Raw genomic sequence first — 8,512 nt, forward strand, 5'->3', positions numbered from 1 at the left:
AGTGCAGAACCTTTTAGGCCAATTAAGTGATCCAGTCTCTGCAGTAGAATTTGATGGTCAATTGTGTCAAACGCCGCACTAAGATCTAATAAAACAAGTACAGAGACAAGTCCTTTGTCTGAAGCAATCAGAAGGTCATTTGTAATTTTAACTAGTGCTGTCTCAGTGCTATGATGCACTCTAAATCCTGACTGAAATTCCTCAAATAAATTATTATCATGGAGAAAATCACACAGCTGGTCTGCGACTACTTTCTCAAGGATCTTTGACATAAAGGGAAGATTAGATATTGGTCTATAAAATACACTCGCTTTAGCCGGGTTTTGGTTGATTCGAAAAAATGTTGATTTGCAAAATGAGGGATGGAAACAGTTATGTTCGAATTAAGTCTGATGTAGCGCACTTTCACCCCAACTGCTTCCAGTGTTTCCGGTTCACTCACAAGGCAACAACATGGCGGCAAACAACATAAGACTTGAATNAGCTGGTCTGCGACTACTTTCTCAAGGATCTTTGACATAAAGGGAAGATTAGATATTGGTCTATAAAATACACTCGCTTTAGCCGGGTTTTGGTTGATTCGAAAAAATGTTGATTTGCAAAATGAGGGATGGAAACAGTTATGTTCGAATTAAGTCTGATGTAGCGCACTTTCACCCCAACTGCTTCCAGTGTTTCCGGTTCACTCACAAGGCAACAACATGGCGGCAAACAACATAAGACTTGTGTGGACGGAGGATGAAATTTCTACATTTCTAGCCTCAAAGGACAACTTTGGTATTTTTCAACCTGGGCTCTATTTCCCTATGTGTATGTGTGCGTATGATTCATGGGTACCACTCGTTCTAAAATTGGTTGAGTATTGAGGCGCGAAACGAGCTAAAACAGTAATGGGGGCAAATGCGTCCCGTATAAAAGTGCTTTTTTCCGCCACTGACTGGTTCAGATCGCCAGTGCTATCTCTGTAGATAGCATATTGTAGCGACCCTGGGGCAGTGGTGAGTGTGAATGAGTGGAGTCAGTCAGTGCTGGAGCAGAGAGGGGGAGGGCGTCCCCGCTTGGTACTGTAAGTGAGTATGTGTGTATGAAGCGTGTGTTTTTTCGCCACTGACCGGTTCAGATCGCCATTGCTATCTCTGTAAATAGCATACTAACTTAGCCTTTCCCTTACGTCTGGGCTGTGTGATGTCACGAGCTTTGCTCCACTGTGTCTGTAGCTCTCTCTACTCGTGGGACAGCCGTTTTCTTGAGGAAGAGGTGTTTCAGAATTGGATGTCTTCTCTTCTTCAGCTGGCAGTAGTCATCTTGGGAGAAGTGAGCACTGCAGACCCGATGGTTTGCAAGGTGCAGTGTCTGGAGAGGAGTGTTAGCATCCATTTGTAGCACAGCTAGCCACAACTTCAGCATCTCGCTGTCCGACAAAGGCAGCCTGTGAAAGCTGTAACTTACGGGGTGTTGCGCGACATCCTGTTCTTGCGTTCGGGAAAAAGGCCCGTTTATTTGAGCACTCCAAAAACTCCGGTAACACTCCAGGGGGTAGCACCTAAAAGACTCCGTCCTCTGACTCATCTAGCATAACACACACTTCACACACACATACTCACTTACAGTACCCAGTGGGGACCTCTCTGCTCCAACACTGACTGACAGCTGACTCCACTCATTCACACTCACCACTGCCCCAGGGCCGCTACAATATGCTATCTACAGAGATAGCACTGGCGATCTGAACCGGTCAGTGGCGAAAAAAAGCACTTTTATACGGTACACATTTGCCCCCATTACTGTTTTAGCTCGTTTCGCGCCTCAATACTGAACCAATTTTAGAACGAGTGGTACCCATGAATCATACGCACACATACACATTGGGAAATAGAGCCCAGGTTGAAAAATACCAAAGTTGTCCTTTAATAAAGGAGAAAAACATCACTGCTATTCTCGACAGCAAGCAATAAAGAAATGCTGCGATTTACCAAGAACTTCATGGGGAAATGTTGAGTAGGGGCTTTGATAACGTTAAACCATGGACCGTGTTAAGGAACAAATGGAAAAGTATGAAGCAGAAGTGCATAGCGGAGAAAAGGGTGCTGTCCAGAAGTGGTTCGGGATTGAAAACAAAATTCAAGTATTTCAAAGAAATGGACGACATCCTTGGGCAGAGGCCAAGTGTGACCTCGTTGTCGACGATGATTAACAGCAGCAGCGAAGGTCAGTAACGTCAGCTAATGTTTAACTACCATGTTTAGCTACACATTAAGCCCTGGCTATGCATGTTAGTTAGCTTGCTACTTACTTCAGCTAACACCAGCTAGTCATCTAACGTTAGCGTTGGCTTTTCTGTAAGGTTAACGTTATGAGGAAAACCCATCTAGCAGGCCCACCAGAATTGCAAATCATTCAGTTTAAATGACCACCAAACGTTTCCATCAGAAATGGAACTAGCCCTGTAAAACTACTCAGATATGCGCAATTTCCAGGTTAGTTAAACAACAAGCATCTTCTAATTCTAAATTTCCATTTTATGTATGTCTAGTGACTGATGATGGAGACCGAGACCACAGTGGGACCAAAGCAGGGACCGACGCTGAGGAGGAGAGCAATGGGGATGAAGGTAACGTTGCCAGTAACACTCTATTAATACCTTATAAATGTTAGCTCCAGTAATAGGCTGTTATAATAAGTAGTAATAGGATGTTATGGATGGATGGATGGATGGATGGGTGTTATGTATGTATGGATGTTTATATGGATGTATGTATGTGATGTATTGATGTATTGATGTATGCTATGTATTGATGTATGTGATGTATTGATGTATGTTATGTATGTATGTGTGTATGTATGTACAGGTGCATCTCAAAAAATTAGAATATCATGGAAAAGTTCAATATTCAACAGCAATAATAGAGACTTCAGCTATCAGGCTCCTCTCCTGTGGAATCATCTTCCTGTTACGGTCCGGGAGGCAGGCACCGTCTCCATATTTAAGACTAGACTTAAGACTTTCCTCTTTGATAAAGCTTATAGTTAGGGCATGCTCAGGCTTGCCCTGTACCAGCCCCTAGTTAGGCTGACTTAGGCCTAGTCTGCCGGAGGACCCCCCTATAATACACCGGGCACCTTCTCTCCTTCTCTCTCTCTCTCTCTCTCTCTCTCGTATCCTATTACTGCATCTTGCTAACTCGGCCATTCTGGATGTCACTAACTCGGCTTCTTCTCCGGAGCCTTTGTGCTCCACTGTCTCTCAGATTAACTCATATCGCAGCGGTGCCTGGATAGCGTGACGTGTGTGGTTGTGCTGCTGCCATGGTCCTGCCAGATGCCTCCTGCTGCTGCTTCCATCATTAGTCATTAGTCATACTTCTACTGTTATTATACACATATGATTATTATCACACATGTATACTGCCAGATATTAATATATACTTTCAACATATTGTACCACAGTAGCCAGAACTATAACTATAATATTATTACTTTAATTAATGTTGTTGTAAGCTACTTTCATTACCGTCTGTCCTGCATCTCTCTCTCTCTCCGTCTCTCCCTCTCTCTCTCTTTCTGTCTCATTGTGTCATACGGATTACTGTTAATTTATTATGTTGATCTGTTCTGTACGACATCTATTGCACGTCTGTCCGTCCTGGAAGAAGGATCCCTCCTCAGTTGCTCTTCCTGAGGTTTCTACCGTTTTTTTCCCCTGTTAAAGGGTTTTTTTGGGGGAGTTTTTTCTTATCAGAATAGAATCAGAATCAGAATACCTTTATTGTCCCCGGGGGGGGGGGGGGGGGGAATTGCCTTTCAGTTACATCCCGTCCAAGAAACATAGAAAACGACAGTGACACATAACGGGAGGACAGGAGCGGGAGAACTGTGGGTCGCCACACGAGCAGCACCCCGTTTACTTAGATGAAAAAGGAGAACAAGAGGGAGGAAGAGGGAAAAAAAAAGCAACTCCCAAACTAGGCTCCTGTAGGGGGGCACAGTGTGGGAATAAGAAAAAAACACCTCAGCACATAAGCAACATAATAAGACATTACTACAAAACTTGAAGACTTGCACATATGGGGGGGGGAGGGTGTTGGGGAGGGGAGGTGTCGCAGCACAGACACACGCAGCCACATTTGGGCACATCGCATCACCCTCCCATGCTACACTGCTATCCGCTGTATGCTGTAAAGCCCTGTGAGGCAAATTGTAATTTGTGATATTGGGCTTTATAAATAAAATTGATTGATTGATTGATTGATTGATTGAATATTTTTTGTAAGATATTTCAGAAAGTGAAAAAACAAATACAAATATATAAATAATTCCGTGGTGTCTGAAAACATTTATATATATTTTATTTCTTTTTCACTTCCTGAAATATCTAACAAAAATATTGAACTTTTCCATGATATTCTACTTTTATGAGATGCACCTGTATGTATGTATTTTAATTTATATACTTTATTAATCCCCCTGAGGGGAAATTAAATTTTTTCACTCCGTTGTCATTAACACAGGTCCAAAATACACACACATGCACAAACAGGACCTATACCTATACATGCACAAAGTGGAGAGATGTCAAAGTGAGGGGGCTGCCTTGGTCAGGTACCCTGAGCAGTTGGGGGGTTCAGTGCCTTGCTCAAGAGCACCCCAGCAGTGCCCAGGAGGTGAACTGGCTCCTCTCCAGCCACCAGTCCACGCTCTACATTTGGTCCGGACGGGGACTTGAACCTCCGGTTCCCAACCCAAGTCCCTATGGATTGAGCTACTGCCGCCCATGTATGTATGTATGTATGTATGCATGTAACATGTGTTGTGAATGTCTTGTGTTATATACACAGTATTTTTTGTTGTACATGCCACGGCTCTTGCTAACCCAGAACAAATTTCGCTTAAGGGAGACAAATAAAAGCTAATTCTATTCTATTTAAATCTGTCTTGGGGATGACATTAGTCTTGAGCCCTGCCTGGAACTACAGTTACGTATGGTGCAGAGAAATGTAGGCTACTGATACCCTCTGTCATCTTAAATTTTACAGAGTCAACAGACAGGACTCAGTCAACAGCAGACAGTGACGAATCCCATCTTGAGGAGCCAGCACCATCAAGGCGTGCAAGAACGTGGTCCCATTTGTCCACGAGAACGACTGAAAGACAGAGGGAGATGGCGCCCTACTTTGAAGCTCTTCTGCAGCAGCAGCAGGAACAGGCAGACAAGGACCAAGAGAGCATTCGCTCTATCTCAAATGTCCTTGGTCAGGCTGTCCAGTGCTTCCAGCGTTGTGTGGAGGCAGCAGAAAGGCAGGCACATGCAGTCGAGGCCTTTTCAGGGCAACAGGGCAACAACCATCGCACACCCTTATTTGCCACACCATCTGTCACTTACAACCCACATTGGTCTACCTCCAACAGTCAACGAACACCCCCCTACAACCAACATCCATCTACCTCTACCATCAACACACAGCCCCCCTACAACTAACATCCACCAACCTCAACCATCAATACACAGGATTTGTCTTTCCTATCATTATTAGACCAGTAGAAATGAGTTGCCAGTCAAAGCCGTTTCCTTTCAAATAACTTGTTAACACACAGCCAGTTTGGTGCTATTAGTGTCCGGGGCCTCAGCCACATTTAATTGTTTGGTTTTTTACCAGTTTAAGGAGACAGTTGTATTTTATTTTACTTGACAGTTGAGTTTGTGATTGCACTATCCAGGAAATTGCTGATCTAGACTTGAATATGTTTATCGCATTTCCAAAGAAGTGTGTGTGTGTGTGTGTGTGTGTGTGTGAGAGAGAGTGTGTGAGAGAGGGAGAGAGAGAGTCCTCCTCCCCTCTCCCTCTCCCTCTCACACGCACATATTTGTCACTTTCCAAAGAATGTGTATTGCACTTTTGAAAAAATACCAAGTGTTCAGTTGCACTACTTCAGTTTTTAATGTACTTGTTTAATACTTGTTCAATACTTGACGACCTTACATGCTGCACTGAGCCATGAAATGGTAAAGGTACCATTTAAGCCTATGTTGGTTATGCATTTTGTGCATTTTGCACTGCAGCCATAATAAAGCACACTTTTCAAAAATAATTCTTTTGTATTCTTTATTCTTTTTTAAATTCTCACAGTTATCAGTTGTGATAATCTAGATTATTAAAAACGAAGACAATGGACACATTTAAAAACGAAGACAATGGACACAATTCCATTATAATCACGTGATATTTTCAACTAATTAAACAAAAAAGTTTCACACAGCAAAGCATTGCTTAATCTAAACTTGAAAAAATTGGGGGGTTGGGGGGGGGGCAGATGAGTGGCTTTGTTAGAGGGGTCATCTGTCCTTGTCCTCAGCTTTAGGAAGCTGCCTAGCGAAGATTTGCCACATGATGTACAAGGGCATCCCTGATTTCCTGGGCTTCTCTGGTGGCTTAATCATTGTAGTGCTGATCACGTGGCTGAGGGAAGGGGTTTCCAGGGGGCTCTTGGTCAGAGGGATGCTGCTGTTTCTCCTTCTCACACAGATTGTGCAACACACAACATGCAACCACAACTGTGGGCATGAAGGTGTGGTGAACATCTGACCGCTTGGCAAGGATTTGAAATCTGCCCTTCAAATGCCCAAAGCTGTGTTCAACCTAGAGGGGATTAAAAATAAAAGGCCGTATGTAACAGGAGTGAAGGAAGGATACATTGGGATTTGAAGCACTGCCCCTGTCCTTACAGATTAATCCGTTATTACAATTTTTCTCAGTCGCTTTGGTGCATTTCTCACATCACTATTAACATTTGCACAACAGTTAGTGCATTTCTCAAAACAATTAGTACAAACTGCAAAACCTAGTTGATAACCTGCAAAAGCGTGTCACTTGCTCAAAATGGATAGTTCATTCCTCAAAAGCAAGTATTCATGTCAATGAAAGTGTGTCATCAAGATGAAAAGTCCTGACACCATTGTTTATGAACAATATAGTCAAATGGCTTTGTCGTGTTTTCATTATGACAGTTTACTCTGTAAGTGTTTTCCAATGCAAAAAAGTCAGATCTTGGTGACACTACCTGAAAATGCTCAAGACAGCACTATACACTATTTGCACATCCATTTGAAAACTACAGTAACGTTACACATTACTGTATTTAGTGAGGTAACTGAGTACAAGACACTGAATACGTATGTTTCACATTTTTACTGCATATGCTCTTTGCAATTCTAATTTGTTCACAGCATTGTGCAAAAGAGGCACCTGGACCCCCTCTATCTTGGCACTGGCTTGGGGATGTCTCTCAGGGAATCTGTTAAAGACAGTCACAATCGGATTTATTTGTCACAATCAGATGTATTTGTCACATGCATATTGTAACAGGCACAATGAACTCTGAAATGTTGGCTGCTGGCTCTTATGGGATTAGGAGTGGTAAACTGGAAAAACAAAAAAGTCTGCTTCACAGATATAGTTAATATTAGGTCTACATTAATAGCCAAGCATTCGAATACAGACAGTTAAATTTATTTGATATTTTGATTAGGCTACTACAAAGGTAATTTTCTTCGGGATCATAGCCCTACCTGTACAAGTCGGACGTGATGAACACAGCTGTGTCGTGCGCACTGCCGGGTGCTCCAATGCAGATGTCCCTGATCTGGCACCGATCATCCACAACTGCCTGTAGGATGATGGAGGGCCACCCCTTTCGGTTCACGTAGTCCCGGTATCCGTTGGATGGAGGCAGTACGGGGACATGGGTGCCATCCACCGAGGCGTACACTTGTGGCACAAGGTGCCTCGTTGCGTTGTGCTGCGCAATTTGCTGCACCTCGGCCACATCTGGGAGTCTGACAAACTCCTTCATCATCTTGGCTTGTACGGCCCGGCATACTCCATAGAGGCAACGATGGACGCTGGTCTTGCTAACACCAAATACCTCACCCACCACTCGGTATTCGGTGCATGTGGCCAATTTGTACACCGCAATAGCGATGCGTTTGTCTGTTGGGATAGGCCTATCCTGTCGCACAGCTTTTCAAAGGTGGCCTTTGACATACGGAAAGGGGTCAGCCAAAGGTTGGGGGTCAAATGCTGACCCACCACAACCCTCCAGAAATCCTGCTGACGCCTTCTTTACCACACATGAAGAGGGCGTTGGCAGAGATGGATCTCTTCCTGGGCAAGAGCGTTAATTAAAACTGCTTGCCGTCTTCTCCTCATTACAGCCCCTCTTATTGCCAGGACTAACTGGGCTGACAGCTCTAATACAACTTGCTAAAACTTGAAGTCCTCTCTCCATGGTGATATCCACACTCCGGGTTGGGAAGGCGGTAATGCATTTACAAGCTGGTTGCCGACCGCCAGAAAACGTAGAAGAAAAAGAATGCCAGACTTGTTTTGTTTCCGGTTCTGCGGAAAACTCGCGTGAGTTCATAGTTTTCACCGAAGTCCGGACATTTAATGGAAACACACAGGATTCGTATTTCTTTTAATGCGTATTTCCCAATGATTTGAATCACTTTTGGATG

At 43.6% G+C, this 8,512-nt stretch overlaps 1 long non-coding RNA gene across 1 annotated transcript in view; it reads left to right on the forward strand.

Annotated features, from left to right (window-relative positions):
* Positions 1–6,059, forward strand: part of LOC126404635 (uncharacterized) — an 18,292-nt gene extending 12,233 nt beyond the window's left edge. The window contains exons 2-4 of the long non-coding RNA XR_007571503.1: positions 2,534–2,611; positions 4,509–4,773; positions 5,034–6,059. This is a non-coding gene — a long non-coding RNA (uncharacterized LOC126404635). The remainder of the gene's footprint in view (positions 1–2,533; positions 2,612–4,508; positions 4,774–5,033) is intronic.
* Positions 6,060–8,512: the final 2,453 nt, after the last annotated feature.

Source organism: Epinephelus moara, chromosome 17 (genome assembly GCF_006386435.1).
Source record: "Epinephelus moara isolate mb chromosome 17, YSFRI_EMoa_1.0, whole genome shotgun sequence".
Taxonomy (NCBI): domain Eukaryota; kingdom Metazoa; phylum Chordata; class Actinopteri; order Perciformes; family Serranidae; genus Epinephelus; species Epinephelus moara.